The sequence below is a fragment of the Anomaloglossus baeobatrachus genome, chromosome 1 (assembly GCF_048569485.1).
Source record: "Anomaloglossus baeobatrachus isolate aAnoBae1 chromosome 1, aAnoBae1.hap1, whole genome shotgun sequence".
NCBI classification, from domain to species: Eukaryota; Metazoa; Chordata; class Amphibia; order Anura; family Aromobatidae; genus Anomaloglossus; species Anomaloglossus baeobatrachus.
In genome coordinates, this window is record NC_134353.1 from 154,683,824 (window position 1) to 154,707,331 (window position 23,508).

The 23,508-nt window shown below is 49.7% G+C and overlaps 1 protein-coding gene across 1 annotated transcript in view; it reads left to right on the top strand.

Annotated features, from left to right (window-relative positions):
• Positions 1-23,508, top strand: part of LOC142309097 (uncharacterized) — a 234,679-nt gene that overhangs the window by 26,389 nt on the left and 184,782 nt on the right. The window lies entirely within an intron of this gene.

Here is a 23,508-nt window from a genome sequence, read left to right on the forward strand (position 1 = left end):
AGGAGCAGTCCTGGGGGGAGAGGAGTATAATAGGAGGAGTAGTCCTGGAGGTCAGGACTATAATAGGAGGAGTAATCCTGGGGAGAGAGGAGTATAATAGGAGAAGTAGTCCTGGGGGGAGAGGAGTATAATAGGAGAAGTAGTCCTGGGAGGAGAGAAGTATAATAGGAGAAGTAGTCCTGGGGGGAGAGGAGTATAATAGGAGAAGTAGTCCTGGGGAGAGAGGAGTATAATAGGAGGAGTAGTCCTGGGGAGAGAGGAGTATAAGTATAATAGAAGGAGTAGTCCTGGGGAGAAAGGAGGATAATAGGAGGGGTAGTCCTGGGGGGAGGGGAGTATAATAGGAGGTGTAATCCTGAGGAGAGAAAAGGATAATGATAATAGGAAGAGTAGTCCTGGGGAGAGAAGAGGATAATAGGAGTAGTCCTGGCGGAGAGGCGTCTAATAGGAGGAGTAGTCCTGGGGGGAGAGGAGTATAATAGGAGGAGTAGTCCTGGGGAGAGAGGAGGATAATAGGAGGAGTAGTCCTTCGGGGAGAGGAGTCTAATAGTAGGAGTAGTCCTGGGGGGAGGAGTCTAATAGGAGGAGTAGTCCTGGGGGAGGAGTCTAATAGGAGGAGTAGTCCTGGGGGAGAGGAGTATAATAGGAGGAGTAATCCTGGAAGAGAGGAGGATACTAGGAGGAGTTGTCCAGGGGAGAGAGGAGTATAATAGGAGGAGTAGTCCTGGGGAGAGAGTACGATAATAAGAGTAGTCGTCCTGGGGGGAGGAGTCTAATAGGAGGAGGAGTCCTTGGGGATAGGAGTATAATAGGAGAAGTAGTCCTGGGGAGGTGTCTAATAGGTGGAGTAGTCCTGGGAGGGAGGTGTATAGGTGGCCAATGTGTGCAGGGGGGCGTGGCCAAGCGGGCACAGTGTGCGGGGGGCGTGGCTGAGCAGGCACAGCGTGCGGGGGCGTGGCCGGGCCGAGCTGAGCAGGCACAGTGTGCGGGGGGCGTGGCCGAGCGAGCACAGTGTGCGGGGGCGTGGCCGAGTGGGCACAGCATGCGGGGGCATGGCTGAGCGGGCACAGTGGGCGGGGGGTGTGGCCGAGCGGGCACAGTGTGCGGGGGGCGTGGCCGGGCCGAGCCGAGCGGCCAATGCGTGCGAGGGATGTGGCCGGGCTGAGTGGCCAATGCGTGCGGGGGGCGGGGCCGAGCCGAGCGGCCAATGCGACGGTTGTCATTGTAATGACGTCATTTTGGAGCAACACAGACAGACAGAATAAGGCAATTATATATATAGATTGTTCGTGGACGATAACTTGTATAACATGTAATAATACCAAATCAATAAATAAAAATAATTTTTAGTTGAATCTAGAGTATTTATGTTTATTAAAATCAAGTATGTGTATATTATTTACAAGCTCATATATATAAAGGAAAATTGATGTCAAGTCAGCCATTTTGTGAAATCCAATATGGCATCCATGTATGAGTCAGGGCAAATGGAAACATTGTTTTTCTTATAGCTTATACAATAACCTTTCCAGGAATGTACAGTTTTCATACTCTCCAAAAAATTCTGGCGAAATTACATAGTGAGTGTGTCGCGGGCGGAGGGGCCGCGCTCGCTACGCTCGGGTCCGCGGGTGCTGCTGCTGCTCGGTGGCTCGAGCGGTGGGCCGGACCCGGGGACTCGAGCAGCGCTTCTCGCCCATGAGTGAAAAGGGGGTGGTTTGTTTTGGGAGATAGTTCGTGACGCCACCCACGGGTCTTGGTGATGATGGGCACCACCACTGCTGGTGACGGGGATCCCGGGAGCGATGGTAGGGAGCAGCTAGGATGTTGTTTCCCCCTCCGTGGGTAGGGGTTGGTGGTCCCGGGGCCCGGTGGTGATACGGAGAGGCTGGATGGCTGGGGTGCAGGGTTGCAGGGGCAGCGCGGCGCGGTGCCGGATGGCACTGTGGTACTCACTCAGGTACAAATTCACAGAGTCTCTGGTAAACCAAACGGCTGGATGGACGGGTCCCGCAGCCGGCTGCAGTGTCTTTGCTCTCCCCGGACAGGTTGATGGTGGCTGTCTTTCCGTGCACCTGTGTATGTATGTGTTGACTCCGATGGCTTCCCAACGGTAGTCCGCTCCCCGGCGTATAGGTACCGAAGGAGCCCGTTTTGCCCGCAGGCGCTGGCCCTTGGATCTCTAGCCTATGGCAGTGGCTGTGTATCCTCACAGTGTGGACTGTTGCCTTCTGTCGGGTCTTGGGTGTTAGGAAACCCCTGGGGTTCCGGTCACTTTCGGATTTGACCGTTGTCGGCGGCTCCAAGCCTAGTCGGGGTCCGATGGCCCTGCCTTTGTGCTTAGCTTCACTCCGCTCCCCAGTTCGGTACCGGCGGGCCACCGCCTGACCCCGGTCCTATGGTTCCGCAGAGATCCACTAACTCCAGCAGACGGCCACCACCGTCTGCCAACCTTGCTGACAGTGCCTGGGCTCCTACCCAGACACTAGCAGGTTCTGTCCTCTCACTTTCACCTCCAAACTTATCCTCCTCCACTCCACTTGAACTCCAAACTCTAACTACTGCTTTTCCCGCCTCCAGGCCTGTGAACTCCTCGGTGGGTGGGGCCAACCACCTGGCTCCACCCCACCTGGTGTGGACATCAGACCCTGGAGGGAGGCAACAAGGGTTTTTGTTTGACTGGTGTGAACTGTCCAGGGGAGGGGGTGTGTGTGATGTTATGTTTGTGGCTACCTGGCTAGTCCAGGGCGCCACATTCCCCCTTGGTGAAATGCAGACCGTCTGCGGGCTGCCCGTCCATCACCTGTGTTTCTGCAAAATATAAGTTAACATAGGAAACAGTCAAACATAAGTATACTTTTCATTCTTCCCTTACGGGAGGCTCGGCACTTTAACGTTGCAAAACATATAAAAACATTTTTAATAATAACGGACGGGTTCATGTTCCTCCGCTTCCGCACCCAAGCAACTTATACCTTGATGCTGCCCCTAAGAAATGGGCAGCACCCCTCTTCCCCAGTCCGGAAGCAGGAACTCGGTTCCAGGTCACCCAAGCGGGAACGGGCACGGTGTCTTGCACCTGGCTGTCCTTTCAGGGGACCCCACGTCCAGGGGGACCCCTGACCCCCGGAGGATGGCCACCGGTCCTGGTGGTGGCCGGGCCCCAGCCTACTCTGCTGCGGGAAATGGCAATAAGGTTAAAATATAACTTTTAATTAAGTCTTATTAAAAACGACTCATGGTCTAATATTCACCCGTGCATGGTATCACACAAATTTTAGACGAACACAGACAATTGGGTATTCAATCCCAGGAGATATTGAAAAAACCTCCACTGGAGAAAGATAGATCAGATATCAATTACTCCTATGGTATCTTATTATCAAGTATTTTTATCCAAGGGTAGTGTAATGAAACACAATATCTGCTTGTTACCTCAAATTGCTGTTTTGCCTCTGGCAGAAATGGGGTATGACAATTCACCCATCCTCTCTGGCAGAGAAAATTAAAAAGATATTACCTTAATGGGACATGATGCTCAATGTAAATTCAGCCCAAAGGTAATCATTAGAATAAGCTCAATGCCCTCCTTTTTCCCAACGCGTTTCCTCTTATCGATTCATCAGGGGAAATATTAAATGGAGGCTGTGGTATAGAAAAGACAAAATGAGCTAATACCCAGTCTAAGTAGTGCTCAAATAGAGTAAAATCATTGCTATATATATCCCCAAATCATAAGCAGATGTTACCTTATTTAGAGTAGCATAGGACCTATATTGCCCTAGGTGTGAGCTTCATAACACACCGGGTCCGGGGACCACACCTCTTATGGAGTCCACATAAAATGCCGGAAACGCCGGTCTTTTCATCTCTGGCCCTATATAGCCTCATTTTCAAAATCGCGCGCCATGTGACGTCAGTCACATGACCGCCGAGTCAAGCACCACGTCATTCTTACCTGCCATGTGACCACCGCGTCATAAGTCCCGATCACATGCTCAGGTCAGTTCCTGCTCAAATGCATGCTGGGTTCTGATCACAATGACGCGGTCACATGGTCATTGTTACCACGCCCCCAAGTCCAGTTCTTAGTTAGAAGTATGTGGACCAATAGTACTAGGGGAAATCGCGGTCATGTGACCTCCGTTCAGGCCACGCCCACAATCCTCTGTTTCACAAGCAAAACAAGGGGCACCTATATACATAAAAGCACAAATGCTCCCATATAGTCAGCGGTCAAGCTTCTACCCTTTTAGGGGAGGATTATATGTGGATTATATATCCTTAACGATGGTGTTGTAATATAGTGTGGTTTTCCCAGTATAAAAATTCATAACCATAACTTTTTAGCTTAGGTATATACCTGATGGCCCTTCTTTAACATATTCTTTATAAGAAAGTTTGAATGTGTAATAAAGAGAAGGGAGTATTTCTTTTGGGGTATAGCTATTTTCTCTATTTGGTTTAGGTGAAATTAAAAAGACGGAATAACCCGTCCCAAAAATAACTGATCCAAAAACAATGGATACAGATTAAAGAATTGATATTTTTTGGTGAGTCTCCGACCAACAAAACAAGTAAACAAATGGTGTAGAGAATTTATATCAAGGGATCTTAGATGTTTTTAAGTTGTTAATTTTTATTAGGATAAATGGCCAATCCTCCAAATGGACGGTATCATAGGCACCACTGTCCCTACTCCAAACTGTCATCTCAACCTACCTGACTGCGGAGGTCGGCGCCCTATCCGTCACGTCATGGCGCCCCCGCTCTACGGTGGCTCACCCTATCTGGCCTTATTTTATCCCTTTCACAGGAAGCAACTAAAGGTAAGGATCTCATTTAGGCCCAAAGGGGCCTGGGTCCTTAAAGTGTAGATCCAAAAAGTCTCACGTTGCAGTAGGTTCTTGTCCCAGTCACCCCCCCGAAGGGGGCGGGCGACAGAGTCAATGCCCATGAACGTGAGACCCTTTGTGTCCCCGCCATGTACCTGGTTAATGTGCTTGGACAAGGGGGTATCACGTTTATTAGCTATGTCCCGCAAGTGTTCTCCAACTCTGCGCCGTAATTCTCGTTTCGTTTTTCCCACGTATTCGACAAGGCATGAACAGGTGGCTTTGTAAATTACCCCAGATGTACGGCAATTAATGAATGACCTCACTGTGTATGTTTTCCCCGTATTGTGGCTCTGAAAATCCTTTCCAGTTTTTATAACGGGGCAGGCAACACACCCACTACACCTAAAAGAGCCCACTATCCCATGCTCGAGCCATGTGGTTTTTTTTGGCGGATTGAAATGGCTATGGACTAATCTATCTTGTAGTGATCTATTACGTCGATATGTACATTGTGGATGTCCCCCTATCAGGTCCCCGATATCCAGGTCCATTTGAAGAACCGGCCAATGTTTTTTCAGAATGGAATGAAGGGCCTTTGATCCATTACTATAGGTGGTAATAAATCTGATTTTATTATCATCAGGTCGCAGAGGAGAGGGGACCAGGAGACTTGTTCTATCTTTTGCACATGCTTCTTGATATGCCGTTTTTAAGATCTTATCCGGGTACCCCCTTTCCCTAAATCGTTTTCTTAGATCAGCAGCCTGCTCCCGGAATTCACGGTCCGTGGAGCAGTTGCGTCTAAGTCTAAAGTATTGTCCCTTAGGGATCCCTCTCTTTTGTGGGAGTGGGTGACTGCTCTCCCACCGCAACAATGGGTTGGTAGCCGTAGGTTTTCTATACGTTCTCGTGGAGAGGTTGCCCAATTCATCTCTCATGATCAACACGTCCAAAAAGGGGAGCTGGGTGGCGTTGCTCTCACTAGTGAAGAAAAGACCGATGGTATTATGATTCAGGTATGTAACAAATGTGTTAAAACTTTCTGAATTACCCCTCCATATTACAAAAATATCATCCAGATATCTTGACCAAAAAACTATGTTTTCAATACCTGGAGGGTCTTCATCACCAAAGATCAGTGTCTCCTCCCACCAGCCCAGGAGTAGATTTGCATATGAGGGAGCACAAGGGCTCCCCATTGCAGTACCCCTGAGCTGGTGGTAGATCCGTCCGTCAAATAGAAAATAATTTTTTGTAAGGCAAAATTCTAAAATTTGGAGGAGAAAATTGTTATGTCCCTGAAATTGACGTCCACGCGTTTTGAGAAAAAATTCAATTGCGTGTAGCCCTACTGAATGTATTATTGATGAATAAAGGGCCTCGACGTCAATACTGCAAAGAATATCCTCAGGTTCCAAAACAACGCCATCCAGCTTCCTCAACAGGTCAGTTGTATCACGAGTAAAAGATGACAGGGAATTCACAAAAGGGGCGAGCAGTTTATCAAGATAGATACCCACATTTTGACATAAGCCATTTATGCCTGACACAATGGGCCTGCCTTTCAAGGGAGTTAAACCCTTGTGGATCTTAGGTAGGCAGTAGAAGGTGGCAGTTACTGGATGTGATGGTAACATGAAGTCATACTCATTTTTACTAATATAGTTGTTAGCAAGGCCATCCATTAGAATAGTCTTTAGTTGTCCCAAAAATAGCATGGTGGGGTCAGAATTTAGTTTAGTGTATCCAGCTGTATCATTTAGGAGTGATAGGCACATATCCCTATAGTTACACCAATCCATGACCACGACATTGCCTCCCTTATCAGAGGGTTTTATGACAATGTCGTGGTCATGTTGTAGCTCATTCAGAGCCTTCATCTCCTCCTGCGTGGTGTTAAACTCAGTATATTGCTGCCTTTTACCCAGATTTTCAATGTCTTCACACACTAGACGAGAGAAAACGTCTATTGCCGAGACATCACTCTGGGGAGGAGGTAAACGAGTACTCTTCTGTTTTAATTCAGTAAAAGGGCCCTCGCCAAAAGAGTTTGGGTTTTCTTCTGAGATACCCATTAGCAGACGGATATCTGGCAAAAGGTCCTCTGAAACTCCCAATTCTCTACATTGTACCTTTTCATTGTGAATGAAGTGCTTCCGCCATTTTAATTTTCTTGTGAATAAATGGAGGTCCTTGATGGTATCAAACACATTAAGCCCTGATGTAGGGACAAAGGATAAGCCCTTGCTGAGAATGCACATAGCTGCTGGGCTTAGGTTTTTGGCAGATAGATTTATTATCTGGGAAAATCCCCCTGTAGTGGGCTGTAAGGTTGTTGGCGGCTCCGAAGGTAATGTTGGTGGTCTAAAAAATGGGATGTGTATGGCCTACCCCCTCTACCACCCCGGTTATAGTTTTTATTTTTATTTTTACCTCTCTTAGGTCTAGTATCGTTATCTGACACCTCAGTGTCAGTTGATGAAGGTTCAGTCTCTGGTGGTGGTATATGGACCTTATTTGCAGGAAAAAGGTACGCCTTATGATCTTTAAATTCCTGAAGGTCCCTAACGAAATAACGATGCTTTCTCTCCTTGAGGTGGTACTGAAACCTTTCAACTGAATTTTGAAGGGTAGATTCCCGTGATTTAAAGTCCGCCTCTGATGAGAATTTTTTTGTTATCTCTATTTGATCAGTCAATTTTTTTGACAGAACTGCTAGCTTAGTTTTTTCTTCCTCCAAAAGGAGGTGCATTAATCTTAAAGAGCTAGCAGTAATTTCCTTTTCCCACCTATCAGATAATCCTTGTTCTCTATATCTCTTTCACAAAGTACATTATATTTTGGTATGGCGGGTTTCCTGTCAACAGGACTTGACATAAACAACTGGACGTCTGAAGCAAGAGACGTTTTTTCAGAACGAGAATTTGTTCAACCAAGCTGTACTCCAGCCTATAGCACAGTATTCAAAGAACTGACCAAAATTTATAAAGATCATATAAGTTCATGGTGGGAGGTCCAAAGCTTGGAAAATTATATTAAGGCAGCTATTGTACCCAGACACCTTCGTATCACTCTTACCCCTGGGACGAGATATAGAGAACAAGGATTATCTGATAGGTGGGAAAAGGAAATTACTGCTAGCTCTTTAAGATTAATGCACCTCCTTTTGGAGGAAGAAAAAACTAAGCTAGCAGTTCTGTCAAAAAAATTGACTGATCAAATAGAGATAACAAAAAAATTCTCATCAGAGGCGGACTTTAAATCACGGGAATCTACCCTTCAAAATTCAGTTGAAAGGTTTCAGTACCACCTCAAGGAGAGAAAGCATCGTTATTTCGTTAGGGACCTTCAGGAATTTAAAGATCATAAGGCGTACCTTTTTCCTGCAAATAAGGTCCATATACCACCACCAGAGACTGAACCTTCATCAACTGACACTGAGGTGTCAGATAACGATACTAGACCTAAGAGAGGTAAAAATAAAAATAAAAACTATAACCGGGGTGGTAGAGGGGGTAGGCCATACACATCCCATTTTTTAGACCACCAACATTACCTTCGGAGCCGCCAACAACCTTACAGCCCACTACAGGGGGATTTTCCCAGATAATAAATCTATCTGCCAAAAACCTAAGCCCAGCAGCTATGTGCATTCTCAGCAAGGGCTTATCCTTTGTCCCTACATCAGGGCTTAATGTGTTTGATACCATCAAGGACCTCCATTTATTCACAAGAAAATTAAAATGGCGGAAGCACTTCATTCACAATGAAAAGGTACAATGTAGAGAATTGGGAGTTTCAGAGGACCTTTTGCCAGATATCCGTCTGCTAATGGGTATCTCAGAAGAAAACCCAAACTCTTTTGGCGAGGGCCCTTTTACTGAATTAAAACAGAAGAGTACTCGTTTACCTCCTCCCCAGAGTGATGTCTCGGCAATAGACGTTTTCTCTCGTCTAGTGTGTGAAGACATTGAAAATCTGGGTAAAAGGCAGCAATATACTGAGTTTAACACCACGCAGGAGGAGATGAAGGCTCTGAATGAGCTACAACATGACCACGACATTGTCATAAAACCCTCTGATAAGGGAGGCAATGTCGTGGTCATGGATTGGTGTAACTATAGGGATATGTGCCTATCACTCCTAAATGATACAGCTGGATACACTAAACTAAATTCTGACCCCACCATGCTATTTTTGGGACAACTAAAGACTATTCTAATGGATGGCCTTGCTAACAACTATATTAGTAAAAATGAGTATGACTTCATGTTACCATCACATCCAGTAACTGCCACCTTCTACTGCCTACCTAAGATCCACAAGGGTTTAACTCCCTTGAAAGGCAGGCCCATTGTGTCAGGCATAAATGGCTTATGTCAAAATGTGGGTATCTATCTTGATAAACTGCTCGCCCCTTTTGTGAATTCCCTGTCATCTTTTACTCGTGATACAACTGACCTGTTGAGGAAGCTGGATGGCGTTGTTTTGGAACCTGAGGATATTCTTTGCAGTATTGACGTCGAGGCCCTTTATTCATCAATAATACATTCAGTAGGGCTACACGCAATTGAATTTTTTCTCAAAACGCGTGGACGTCAATTTCAGGGACATAACAATTTTCTCCTCCAAATTTTAGAATTTTGCCTTACAAAAAAAATTATTTTCTATTTGACGGACGGATCTACCACCAGCTCAGGGGTACTGCAATGGGGAGCCCTTGTGCTCCCTCATATGCAAATCTACTCCTGGGCTGGTGGGAGGAGACACTGATCTTTGGTGATGAAGACCCTCCAGGTATTGAAAACATAGTTTTTTGGTCAAGATATCTGGATGATATTTTTGTAATATGGAGGGGTAATTCAGAAAGTTTTAACACATTTGTTACATACCTGAATCATAATACCATCGGTCTTTTCTTCACTAGTGAGAGCAACGCCACCCAGCTCCCCTTTTTGGACGTGTTGATCATGAGAGATGAATTGGGCAACCTCTCCACGAGAACGTATAGAAAACCTACGGCTACCAACCCATTGTTGCGGTGGGAGAGCAGTCACCCACTCCCACAAAAGAGAGGGATCCCTAAGGGACAATACTTTAGACTTAGACGCAACTGCTCCACGGACCGTGAATTCCGGGAGCAGGCTGCTGATCTAAGAAAACGATTTAGGGAAAGGGGGTACCCGGATAAGATCTTAAAAACGGCATATCAAGAAGCATGTGCAAAAGATAGAACAAGTCTCCTGGTCCCCTCTCCTCTGCGACCTGATGATAATAAAATCAGATTTATTACCACCTATAGTAATGGATCAAAGGCCCTTCATTCCATTCTGAAAAAACATTGGCCGGTTCTTCAAATGGACCTGGATATCGGGGACCTGATAGGGGGACATCCACAATGTACATATCGACGTAATAGATCACTACAAGATAGATTAGTCCATAGCCATTTCAATCCGCCAAAAAAAACCACATGGCTCGAGCATGGGATAGTGGGCTCTTTTAGGTGTAGTGGGTGTGTTGCCTGCCCCGTTATAAAAACTGGAAAGGATTTTCAGAGCCACAATACGGGGAAAACATACACAGTGAGGTCATTCATTAATTGCCGTACATCTGGGGTAATTTACAAAGCCACCTGTTCATGCCTTGTCGAATACGTGGGAAAAACGAAACGAGAATTACGGCGCAGAGTTGGAGAACACTTGCGGGACATAGCTAATAAACGTGATACCCCCTTGTCCAAGCACATTAACCAGGTACATGGCGGGGACACAAAGGGTCTCACGTTCATGGGCATTGACTCTGTCGCCCGCCCCCTTCGGGGGGGTGACTGGGACAAGAACCTACTGCAACGTGAGACTTTTTGGATCTACACTTTAAGGACCCAGGCCCCTTTGGGCCTAAATGAGATCCTTACCTTTAGTTGCTTCCTGTGAAAGGGATAAAATAAGGCCAGATAGGGTGAGCCACCGTAGAGCGGGGGCGCCATGACGTGACGGATAGGGCGCCGACCTCCGCAGTCAGGTAGGTTGAGATGACAGTTTGGAGTAGGGACAGTGGTGCCTATGATACCGTCCATTTGGAGGATTGGCCATTTATCCTAATAAAAATTAACAACTTAAAAACATCTAAGATCCCTTGATATAAATTCTCTACACCATTTGTTTACGTGTTTTGTTGGTCGGAGACTCACCAAAAAATATCAATTCTTTAATCTGTATCCATTGTTTTTGGATCAGTTATTTTTGGGACGGGTTATTCCGTCTTTTTAATTTCACCTAAACCAAATAGAGAAAATAGCTATACCCCAAAAGAAATACTCCCTTCTCTTTATTACACATTCAAACTTTCTTATAAAGAATATGTTAAAGAAGGGCCATCAGGTATATACCTAAGCTAAAAAGTTATGGTTATGAATTTTTATACTGGGAAAACCACACTATATTACAACACCATCGTTAAGGATATATAATCCACATATAATCCTCCCCTAAAAGGGTAGAAGCTTGACCGCTGACTATATGGGAGCATTTGTGCTTTTATGTATATAGGTGCCCCTTGTTTTGCTTGTGAAACAGAGGATTGTGGGCGTGGCCTGAACGGAGGTCACATGACCGCGATTTCCCCTAGTACTATTGGTCCACATACTTCTAACTAAGAACTGGACTTGGGGGCGTGGTAACAATGACCATGTGACCGCGTCATTGTGATCAGAACCCAGCATGCATTTGAGCAGGAACTGACCTGAGCATGTGATCGGGACTTATGACGCGGTGGTCACATGGCAGGTAAGAATGACGTGGTGCTTGACTCGGCGGTCATGTGACTGACGTCACATGGCGCGCGATTTTGAAAATGAGGCTATATAGGGCCAGAGATGAAAAGACCGGCGTTTCCGGCATTTTATGTGGACTCCATAAGAGGTGTGGTCCCCGGACCCGGTGTGTTATGAAGCTCACACCTAGGGCAATATAGGTCCTATGCTACTCTAAATAAGGTAACATCTGCTTATGATTTGGGGATATATATAGCAATGATTTTACTCTATTTGAGCACTACTTAGACTGGGTATTAGCTCATTTTGTCTTTTCTATACCACAGCCTCCATTTAATATTTCCCCTGATGAATCGATAAGAGGAAACGCGTTGGGAAAAAGGAGGGCATTGAGCTTATTCTAATGATTACCTTTGGGCTGAATTTACATTGAGCATCATGTCCCATTAAGGTAATATCTTTTTAATTTTCTCTGCCAGAGAGGATGGGTGAATTGTCATACCCCATTTCTGCCAGAGGCAAAACAGCAATTTGAGGTAACAAGCAGATATTGTGTTTCATTACACTACCCTTGGATAAAAATACTTGATAATAAGATACCATAGGAGTAATTGATATCTGATCTATCTTTCTCCAGTGGAGGTTTTTTCAATATCTCCTGGGATTGAATACCCAATTGTCTGTGTTCGTCTAAAATTTGTGTGATACCATGCACGGGTGAATATTAGACCATGAGTCGTTTTTAATAAGACTTAATTAAAAGTTATATTTTAACCTTATTGCCATTTGCTGTACACTGTTCTATTCCTTGGTAATAATTTTCACAAAGTACTCTGCTGCGGGCCCTTCCTCCAATCTGCCTCTCCGGAGGCAGTAACGGAACACAGCCCAGCAAATTATTTACAAGACCACAAGTTCGTGGTTGGCCTGCAAGTTCTCTGCCTTGTCTCTGAAGGGGCTAGTATAAACACATAAGGTCCCCACGGGGACAACTTTTCTTCCTTTTTTGGACGGTAAAATCAACTGGTTGACAATCAGGTTACAAACTTGGATGATTAATGTTCATTCATTCAACTAAAACACGGTGCTGAGGGTCCCAACGGGGACAACTGGGTTGCAACGGAGGACCGCTGCCATTATTTGAGGTCGCCTTCCTCATACTCTTCCTCCAACTCGACATCCGGACAGCACGGTGGTGGAGGGGACTGGGACCGCATCTGGACACCGCGGCCTTCCCTCTGCTTCACATCTAGGGCAAACCAGCCCCTCTCCCCGCAATGTCGGGTGTAGGTCACCAGGTCGCCTGGTTGCAGGTCACGACCCGGGTGGCCTGTTGGTAAATGAGAGTTCACATCCCAGCGAGCCACAAATATCTTGGCCTCCAGGCCCGGTTCATAGATGAAGCCATATCCCCGCTGAGAGTCAAACCGCCTGACCTGGCCCTCGTGGATCGGGCCCCGCACCCGGAAAGTGGCATTGCGCAGGTTGTCCTTTTCTTTTATGGTGCGAGCCAGCACCTCGGACCTCTGCTGCTCTCGGGCGGCAATCTCGCGGCCCAGCGGGTTCGGCTCTCAGTCCCAGTAGGGGGCGTTTGCGTGCCACTGCGCGCGGGTCGGGCCCCGCTGGACTTCCCCCACACCGGCCACGACCGGTACTCTCTTTGGGGGGTCCTGCGGTGACGCGGCCTGGGCTGCTGCTTTGCAGCGGCGACCCAGCGCAGCCTCAGCCGAGGCGTGGAGTTTGGGGACAACAGGCCTCACCTGCTGGGCCTTCCCACTCACGGCCCCCACTTCTTCGGTAGCCGGATGGGCTGCCGGAGCCGGGACTGTCTTGGGCGCGGCCACTTCCGGGGCCGACGGCTCCTTTTCGCAGACGGGCACCTCCTGCGGGATCTTCCATGGCAGCGGGAGTGGTGCGGGTCATTCGCGGGCAACGCTTACAGGCTGGTCCTCCAGGGCGGACGGGCTGAACTCCGCTACCGGTGTCGGGGGCAGCAGGCCTAGAGGCGGGGCAGCAACAGCCGTTGCAGATGGCGGGGGAGGCAGCAGGGTGAACAGGCGCAGACCGGGCCCCTCAGCCGCAGCGACCGGTCCTTCCAGGACACAGGGGCGTTGGTCGCTTACCCGCTCCTCCAGCACTGTCTCCACCTCGCGTCTCCGCACGGCTGCCACCACCTCCTCCATTTCGGCCACCCATCTCTCCATCAGGAATCGGACCTGGGCCTGCAGGCGGCAACACATTTGCGCGGTCCGGGCTTCCACCCACGCCGCTGTTCCTAGCGTGGGCTCCGGGATCTCAGCATTGCCGGATGGGACGGACATAATGGCGCTTGTGCTTCCAGGAACCGGATGTGTAGCAGAGTCCTGGCGTCCCTGCTCTTTATACCTTCGGTTACATCAGGTACACCTTCCCCCGGCCCCCCCTTGGTTCTTTCTAGCACTTCCTTCTTCAGGGGGCGGGGCTTCACTTTCGCGCCTTCCCTGCTCGGGGAAGACGCTTGAGCGGGAAATCTTCGCGCCAAAGATGGCGGAACTTCAAATTTTTCGGCCGGATGCCCCTGGCGGGGACTGCAAGGCGCACTTCTACTGGTAGGTAGATTGGTTCTATCCTGTTCGTGATGCTAAGTTGTCGCGGGCGGAAAGGCCGCGCTCGCTATGCTCGGGTCCGCGGCTGCTGCCGCTGCCCGGTGGCTCGAGCGGTGGGCCGGACCCGGGGACTCGAGCAGCGCTCCTCGCCCACGAGTGAAAAGGGGGTGGTTTGTTTTGGGAGATAGTTCGTGACGCCACCCACGGGTCGTGGTGATGATGGGCACCACCGCTGGTAGGGAGCAGCTAGGATGTTGTTTCCCCCTCCGTGGGTAGGGGTTGGTGGTCCCGGGGCCCGGTAGTGATACGGGGAGGCTGGATGGCTGGGGTGCAGGGTTGCAGGGGCAGCGCGGTGCCGGATGGCACTGTGGTACTCACTCAGGTACAAATTCACAGAGTCTCTGTTAAACCAAACGGCTGGATGGACGGGTCCCGCAGCCAGCTGAAGTGTCTTTGCTCTCCCCGGACAGGTTGATTGTGGCTGTCTTTCCGTGCACCTGTGTATGTATGTGTTGACTCCGATGGCTTCCCAACGGTAGTCCGCTCCCCGGCGTATAGGTACCGAAGGAGCCCGTTTTGTCCGCAGGCGCTGGCCCTTGGATCTCTAGCCTATGGCGGTGTCTGGCTCCTACCCAGACACTAGCCGGTTCTGTCCTCTCACTTTCACCTCCAAACTTATCCTCCTCCACTCCACTTGAACTCCAAACTCTAACTACTGCTTTTCCCGCCTCCAGGCCTGTGAATTCCTCGGTGGGTGGGGCCAACCGCCTGGCTCCGCCCCACCTGGTATGGACATCAGACCCTGGAGGGAGGCAACAAGGGTCTTTGTTTGACTGGTGTGAACTGTCCAGAGGAGGGGGTGTGTGATGTTATGTTTGTGGCTACCTGGCTAGTCCAGGGCGCCACAAGTGACCCATCACTATATTGTCACAGCCAGGTGTACGGGCAGACCCAGGAGGTGGATCCACTGGACCGAACTCCTAGATGGTGGTAAAGAGTCCGGCAGCTGGAACACTATAAACAGCAGAACAGTCCTTGCACACGAGTATAGCGGAGAAGTCCCTGGGACCACGGAGTCACGGGTGGTAGTCCTGGTGACGCAGCTCAGGTTCGGAAGCCGAGATGATGTCAGGCGGGGTCCGGAACCTTGGGAGCGAGATGACGGGTCACCGCAGGGATCCGAGATGGTGCGGACTGTCAGGATGGCAGATGGACAGCGTTCGGGGTTCAGGATACGGCAGACTGGATGGCGAGGCAGGCACGGCTCTATAAGAGAGATAGGTGAGTACATGCACTGAGACACCAGGAGACCTGACTCCTAGCTTAGGAAACACGAAGATCAGGCCCCGCCCCCTTGGACAATAACCCCCTTTATACCCTGTACCTGTTCAACCTCATTTCCTGTTAATGGACGCTGGCCCTTTAAGAAAGGGTCAGTGACCGCGCGCGCGCCCTAATGCGCATGCGCGCCGCCCGGGTGCCAGAAGCCAGGGAAGGAGGCTGAGAGGAGGACGCAGGGGAGCCGGCCAGGTCCTGGGCAGCCGTCAGGCGCCGGAATCGAGCACCAGGGGGCCTGGGAAAGACGGGCACCGGAGGCTGGAGAGCGGGGAGCGTGGCAGGTGAGCCGGGGAGCGGGGGTGAGGACCCGGGGAGCGTGACAGTACCCCCCCCCACGCCCCCCTCCCTGCAACCGGGACATGAAGGCACGGATAAGAGGAGTGCCCACGTTCTCCCTGGGCTCCCAGGACCTATCCTCAGGACCATACCCCTCCCAGTCCACCAGGAAGAACTGTCGACCTCGTACGGTCTTCATGGCCACGATATCCCTTACCGCATAGATGTCGTCATCGGCAATAGGTGGAGGAGCCGGACTGGCAGCAGCGGAGAAGGGACCAAGGACAACCGGCTTGAGCAGGGAGACGTGGAAGGAGTTGGGTATCCTCATCGTGGCCGGAAGCTGAAGCTTGTAGGAGACCTCATTGATCTTTTTGAGGACTTTAAACGGCCCAATGTAGCGAGGACCCAGCTTGTATGAAGGTATCTTCAGGCGGACGTACTGGGAAGCAAGCCAGACGAGGTCTCCAGGAGAGAAACACGGAGGGTCCAGACGTTTCTTGTCTGCGTGTCTTTTCATCCGCAGGGACGCACGCCCAAGGGACGTTTTGACAGAGTCCCAAATGGTTGCAAAGTCACGGGCTACTGTATCTGCAGCAGGGACATCCGAAGAGGGGGATACAGGCAATGGGATGGAAGGCTGAAGTCCGTAAACGACATGGAAGGGAGAGCTGGAGGACGACTCACTGATGTGGTGGTTGTGGGAGAATTCAGCCCAAGGTAGAAGAGCGGACCAGTCGTCGTGATGGGCGTTAACATAGTGACGTAAGAAAGTGGTCAAGATTTGATTGACCCTCTCTACCTGGCCATTAGACTGAGGATGGTATGCAGATGAAAAGTCCAGAGTCACTCCCAGATGGTTACAGAGAGCCCTCCAGAAGCGGGAAGTGAACTGAGTTCCTCTGTCGGATACGATGTGTAATGGAAAGCCATGCAAGCGGAAGATGTGTTGTATATAGGCGTCCGCGAGTTCCTGAGCAGAGGGCAGTCCAGCCATAGGAACGAAATGGGCCATTTTAGAGAACCGGTCCACCACGACCCATATGACTGTGTGTCCGGATGACAATGGCAAGTCCGTAATAAAGTCCATTGCTATGTGTTGCCACGGAACTGAGGGTATCGGCAGAGGCAGAAGACGGCCATATGGGAGGTGTTTGGGCGTCTTGTTCCTGGCACAAGAGGAACAGGCGGATACAAAAGCAGCGACGTCCGTGCGAAGGGATGGCCACCAATAATGACGTACAATCGCACCCCATGTCTTTTTCTGACCAGCATGACCGGCTGTTTTCGAGGCATGACCCCAGTGTAACACTTTTTCCCTGTCTACCTCGGAGACATAGGTCTTCCCGGGCGGTATCTGGGCCAGGGTGACAGGGGCCACCGGAATGATTTTGCTAGGACAGATGATGGGTTAGGTAGTCTCCTCCTCCTGCTCCATGGGCATGAAAGACCTGGACAAGGCATCAGCGCGTACATTCTTGTCCGCGGGTCGGAAGTGAAGCTGGAAATCAAACCTGGCAAAGAATAGGGACCACCTGGCTTGCCGTGGGTTCAGACGCTGAGCGGACCGTAGGTATTCCAAGTTCTTGTGGTCCGTGTAAATAATCACGGGGTACACTGCACCTTCCAGGAGGTAGCGCCATTCCTCCAAAGCCAGTTTGACTGCCAAGAGCTCTCGGTCACCGATGGTGTAGTTGCGTTCAGGCGCTGAGAAGCCCTTGGAGAAGAATCCGCAAGTCACCATCTTCCCGGAGGAGGACTTCTGCATGAGCACTGCTCCGGCTCCTGAGGAGGAGGCATCCACCTCCAAGGTGAACTGGCGGTTTAACTCCGGACGGTGGAGTACAGGAGAGGAAGCAAAAGCCCGCTTCAGAGAACCAAACGCGGCGTCAGCCGCAGGTGACCAGTCCTTTGGATTAGCCTCCTTCTTAGTCAAAGCGGAGAGAGGAGCGGTCAAGGCAGAGAAGTGAGGGATAAACTGGCGGTAGTAGTTGGCGAATCCCAGGAAGCGTTGGATTGCCTTCAGTCCAGATGGAGGAGGCCAGTTGAGAATGGCGGAGACCTTCTTGGGATCCATCTGCAGTCCAGTATCAGAGATGATGTACCCCAGAAAGGGGAGAGAAGACTGCTCAAAGACACACTTCTCATACTTTGCGTACAGACGATTCTCTCTCAGTCTTTGTAGAACCAGCTGTACGTTTTCTCTGTGGGTTTGGAGGTCCGGAGAGAAGACAAGGATGTCATCTAGATACACTACCACACAGATGTAGAGAAGGTCCCGGAACACGTCGTTCACCAGTTCTTGAAAGACGGCAGGAGCGTTACACAGGCCGAAGGGCATCACGCAGTACTCATAATGTCCATCGCGCGTATTGAACGCGGTTTTCCATTCGTCACCAGAGCGGATGCGTACCAGATTGTAAGCACCCCGAAGATCCAGCTTGGTGAACACACGAGCTCCTCTAAGCCGGTCAAACAATTCGGGAATGAGCGGCAGAGGGTACTTGTTTTTTATGGTGATTTGATTCAGACCCCGGTAGTCTATGCATGGGCGTAAGTCGCCCTCTTTCTTCTTAACAAAGAAGAAACCTGCTCCAGCAGGAGAGGAGGATCTCCGAATGAACCCCCTTGCTAGGCTCTCTGAGATGTAAGCTGACATGGCCCTTGTTTCGGCTGGAGATAAAGGATATATCCGTCCTCGTGGTGGGGTTGTTCCTGGAAGCAGGTCGATGGCACAATCGTATGGACGATGTGGCGGCAGTACCTCGGATTCCTTTTTGTCAAAGACATCTGCAAAGGACCAATAGGCCGAGGGCAGCCCCGGTAGGTTCTCTGGAACCGGAGGTCGTCGGATGGGTTGTATGGACTTTAGGCACCTCTCATGACACGAAGAGCCCCATCGGGTGATTTCGCCAGTACCCCAGCTAACTGATGGTTCGTGTGTCCGCAACCATGGAAGTCCCAGCAGGATTTGGTGGGACATGTGTGGGAGGACGTAGAAAGCGAGGTTCTCGGTGTGAAGGGCACCGATACGCAGTTCGACCGGCCTGGTGATCCAGGAGATGGTGTCAGAGAGGGGTTTCCCATCCACCGAGGCAATCACTAGGGGCTTGTCGAGTGGCATAACAGGCACCCGGTACTTGTCCACCGTGGCCTGCTGGATGAAATTGCCTGCTGCCCCGGAATCGAGGTAGGCATCAGCCGTGAACCGCGTCTCTCCCGTTGTCACTTGCACTGTCCATGTAACCGGGTCAGAGAGAGTCCCAGCACCTAGGGTGGCCTCTCCTACCAACCCTAGGCTTTGGAGTTTCCCGGCCTCTCTGGACAGGATCGTAGCAGGTGTGTGCCCTCACCGCAGTAAAAGCAGAGGCCCTTGGCGAGCCGCTCTGCTCGACGTTGTTCAGACTGACGCACTCGGTCGATCTGCATGGGCTCGTGGACGGGAGCTCCAGCTGCCGATGACTGAAGTACGGAGGGTTTCTGCGGTGGAGAGGAATGCCGTACCGGCCGACTCTCACGAGATAGCTCTTTGGAGCGCTCCTGAAAACGAATGTCCACTCGAGTTGCTAGGGCAATCAGGGCATCTAGGGTGGAGGGCACGTCACGACCCGCCAACTCATCTTTGATGCGACTCGAGAGTCCTTCCCAGAAGGCGGCTGTTAGGGCCTCATTATTCCACCCGAGTTCTGAAGCCAAAGTGCGGAAACGGATGGCGTATTGGCCCACCGTCAGTGTTCCTTGACGTAAGCGGAGAAGGGATGAAGCAGACGCAGAGGCGCGTCCCGGCTCGTCAAAGGTGCTGCGAAAGGCCTGCAGGAACTCTTGAAGATCCTTGGTCATAGGGTCCTCCTTCTCCCACAAGGGGTTCATCCACGCCAGTGCCTCGCCCTCTAGGTGAGACATGATGAAGGCGACCTTGGCTTGGTCGGAGGCAAACAAGTGTGGTAGCTGCGTGAAATGAAGGGAACATTGGTTTATGAAGCCCCTGCAGGTCTTGGGATCTCCGGCATAACGAGGTGGTGAAGCCAAACGGAGTTGGGAAGCATTCGAAGAGGCTGCCACGGGTGCGGGAGCCGTGGATTGACTAGAGGAGGCCCGGAATGTTGAAGGCGTAACTGCCGCTTGTAACGTGTACAGGCGGGTGTCCACGGACGTCATAAAGTTCAGCATGCGGGTCTGGACTTCACGCTGGCGTTGGAGTTCTTCTTGCAAGGCCGCTAGTGCTGCAGCGGGATCCATGGCCTGATCTTACTGTCACGGCCAGGTGTACGGGCAGACCCAGGAGGTGGATCCACTGGACCGAACTCCTAGATGGTGGTAAAGAGTCCGGCAGCTGGAACACTATAAACAGCAGAACAGTCCTTGCACACGAGTATAGCGGAGAAGTCCCTGGGACCACGGAGTCACGGGTGGTAGTCCTGGTGACGCAGCTCAGGTTCGGAAGCCGAGATGATGTCAGGCGGGGTCCGGAACCTTGGGAGCGAGATGATGGGTCACCGCAGGGATCCGAGATGGTGCGGACTGTCAGGATGGCAGATGGACAGCGTTCGGGGTTCAGGATACGGCAGACTGGATGGCGAGGCAGGCACGGCTCTATAAGAGAGATAGGTGAGTACATGCACTGAGACACCAGGAGACCTGACTCCTAGCTTAGGAAACACGAAGATCAGGCCCCGCCCCCTTGGACAATAACCCCCTTTATACCCTGTACCTGTTCAACCTCATTTCCTGTTAATGGACGCTGGCCCTTTAAGAAAGGGTCAGTGACCGCGCGCGCGCCCTAATGCGCATGCGCGCCGCCCAGGTGCCAGAAGCCAGGGAAGGAGGCTGAGAGGAGGACGCAGGGGAGCCGGCCAGGTCCTGGGCAGCCGTCAGGCGCCGGAATCGAGCACCAGGGGGCCTGGGAAAGACGGGCACCGGAGGCTGGAGAGCGGGGAGCGTGGCAGGTGAGCCGGGGAGCGGGGGTGAGGACCCGGGGAGCGTGACATATATCAAGCAGCGCAGTTTACACAGTGACATGAGAGAGAGGACCTGTACGGGAGACATGCTGGAGGGAGATGAGCGAGGCTTGTTGCCTGTCTACCCATATTAAAAATATCTCTAATGTGTCTGTGTGTGGATGTATGATGAGTTATTGTACCTTTGGGTTTGCACTTTTTTTTCGTGAAACAACTCCTCAAAAAAAGAATTAAAAAAATAGCCGCTGTGGGGTCACCCGACTGAATTTGATCTGCTTCTATTACTATTATATTTTTTTTTAATTCTGAGTCCTGTTCCATTATTCCTAGCTGGAGTATTCAGGCGTGGCTGCCTGCTTTGAATACTCTAATATACACATGTCAGTGTATATGACTGTGTATATATTTGTCTGTTTATATGTATTTTTGTGAATTTGTTTTCAATTATGTATATGTACATATGCCTGTCTGTGTACATGTTTATCTGCATGCCTGTTTGCATGGGGTCCACTGAGACTTTTTTGCTCAGGGCCCACGAAAACCTGGAACCGGCCCTGGTATCTGTTAGGGTACTTTCACACTTGCGTTTTTTTCCTTCCGTCACAATCCGCCCTTTTGGAAAACAGCGGAATCCGTTAACGGATTCCGCTGTTTCCCATATACTTGTATGGAGGACGGATTGTGCGAAAAGTACCTGCGTTGCTTCCGCTGGCTGACGCTGCATTGCCTCCGCCGGGCGGAAGGAACGCAGCATGTAACGTTTTTTGATCGGCGGAATCCTCTATTTTTCACTGTGCATGCTCATCTTTTTTTTTTTTAAAATCACAGAAACTTTATTTTATCTCTCGGTGGCCGAACGTTCAGCTGAGCGCCCCTGCCAGCCGGCATATGAGAGCGCTCAGTTGAGTGCCCGACAGCCGGCATGTGAGAGCGCTCAGCTGAGCGCCCGGCCGCTGGCATGTGAGAGCGCTCAGCTGATCGTCCGGCCATCGGCATGTGAGAGCGCTCAGCTGAGCACCCGGCCGTCGGGTGATCAGCTGATCGTTCACAATAGTCTTCTGCCGGTAAAACTGTAAAGAAGAGAAAAAAAAAAAAGCTTTCCGTTGTTTTGTACGATCCGTTGCATCCGTTGTGCCATTATATGCAACGCATCCGTTGCATCCGTCACACAACGCAATGCAACGGATACCGTTCAACGCAAGTGTGAACCTAGCCTTAGCCATCTTGGTACTCTAGGAGACTGTGATTTTCATTGACTGTAATACTGTGCTACCACAGGTTAATGTCCCTAAGGGGGCTAAAAGATGACGTGGAAAAAGGTTTTTTAAAAAAATATAAAAAATTTCAAAACTTCCACCTTTTTCCCCATTAAATATAAGGAAATAAAAAATAAACATTGATAAAAGTTCAAGCTATCAAAAGTTAAATTAATTAACCCATACAGTTAATGACAATAAGAGAAAATCAAGACTCTAAAATTGCAGATTTTCTGTCACCACACCTTCTTAAAAAAATTGAATAAAAAAATGACAACGTTGTATGTTCCCAAATTAGTGCCAATAAAAACGCCATATGCGTTGGAAAATGGCGACACAAATAAAAATGTTTTTGAAATTTGAGTTAAATAACAATAAATCCATTCAGTTTTAGTATAGCTTTTATTATACTGACCTGGAGAATCATGCTGCTTGTTCATTTTTACCATTCACATTTCCGTGCAAATTTCCTCACTGTGGGATCAATAAAGTTTTATCTTATCTTATCTTATCTTCAATGAATGGCATAAAAATATAACCCAAAAAACAATAGCGGAATTGCATTTTTTTTTCCACCATTTAATTCCAATTGAAATTTGTTTCTTGTTTTTCAGTACATTTTATAACATTTATACTGTCATTCAATACCACAGCTGGTCTAGTAAAAAAAGTAGGTGTCCTCATACGACAGAAAAATAAAAATGTTATAGGGGTTATCCACTAGGGCAACCCCTTTTGATTCCTCATGTCTCCCCTCAGCGCTCACTTCTTATTGATTAAGTCATTTAGTGTTAAGGCAAGGAGACAGAAGCCTGGGGCTTGCGCAACATCACAACCCCACTGTGAGCTCGGACACTGCTGGAAGGCCACCGTTACGGGAGGCGAGTATAGTGTTTATTATTTTACATGGGAGAAACTTGTGGAATAAGAAAGGGTTGCTCTAGTCGTGGAAAACCCCTTTAAAGTGAACCTGTCAGGTGCAATATGCACCCAGAACCACAAGCCGGTCTGGGTACATATTGCTAATCCCTGTCAAACTGTCTCAGCCTATAGTAGCATAGATAAAGAGATAAAAAATGATTTCTAAAGATCCTTTATAATATGCTACTGAGGATAGCGACTAGTTACAAGGGTGTTAGTTCCCTTGGCAAGTCGGCCCCCTTTGCATGTTAGCACGCCCTTGCATGCTAATGAATGTGCAGCATCAGAGGCATGGTTGATCTCACCAATCTCTGCTGCCATCGTGCCCGACACTGGATTTCTGCTCAGTTCGCATGATCAGAAGTTCTAGACTTCCAGTCATGCGTACTATGAAGTCATTTGTACGCTTCCCAGCTTCAAACTGGTGTACTGCGCATGACTGGAAGTGCCGAGTAACTTCTGATCATGCGCATTGAGCCGAAAAGCAGTGGTGGCAGTGTAAAGGTGAGAGCGACCATGCCTCTGACACTGCACATCCATTAGCATGTTAGCACTTCCACT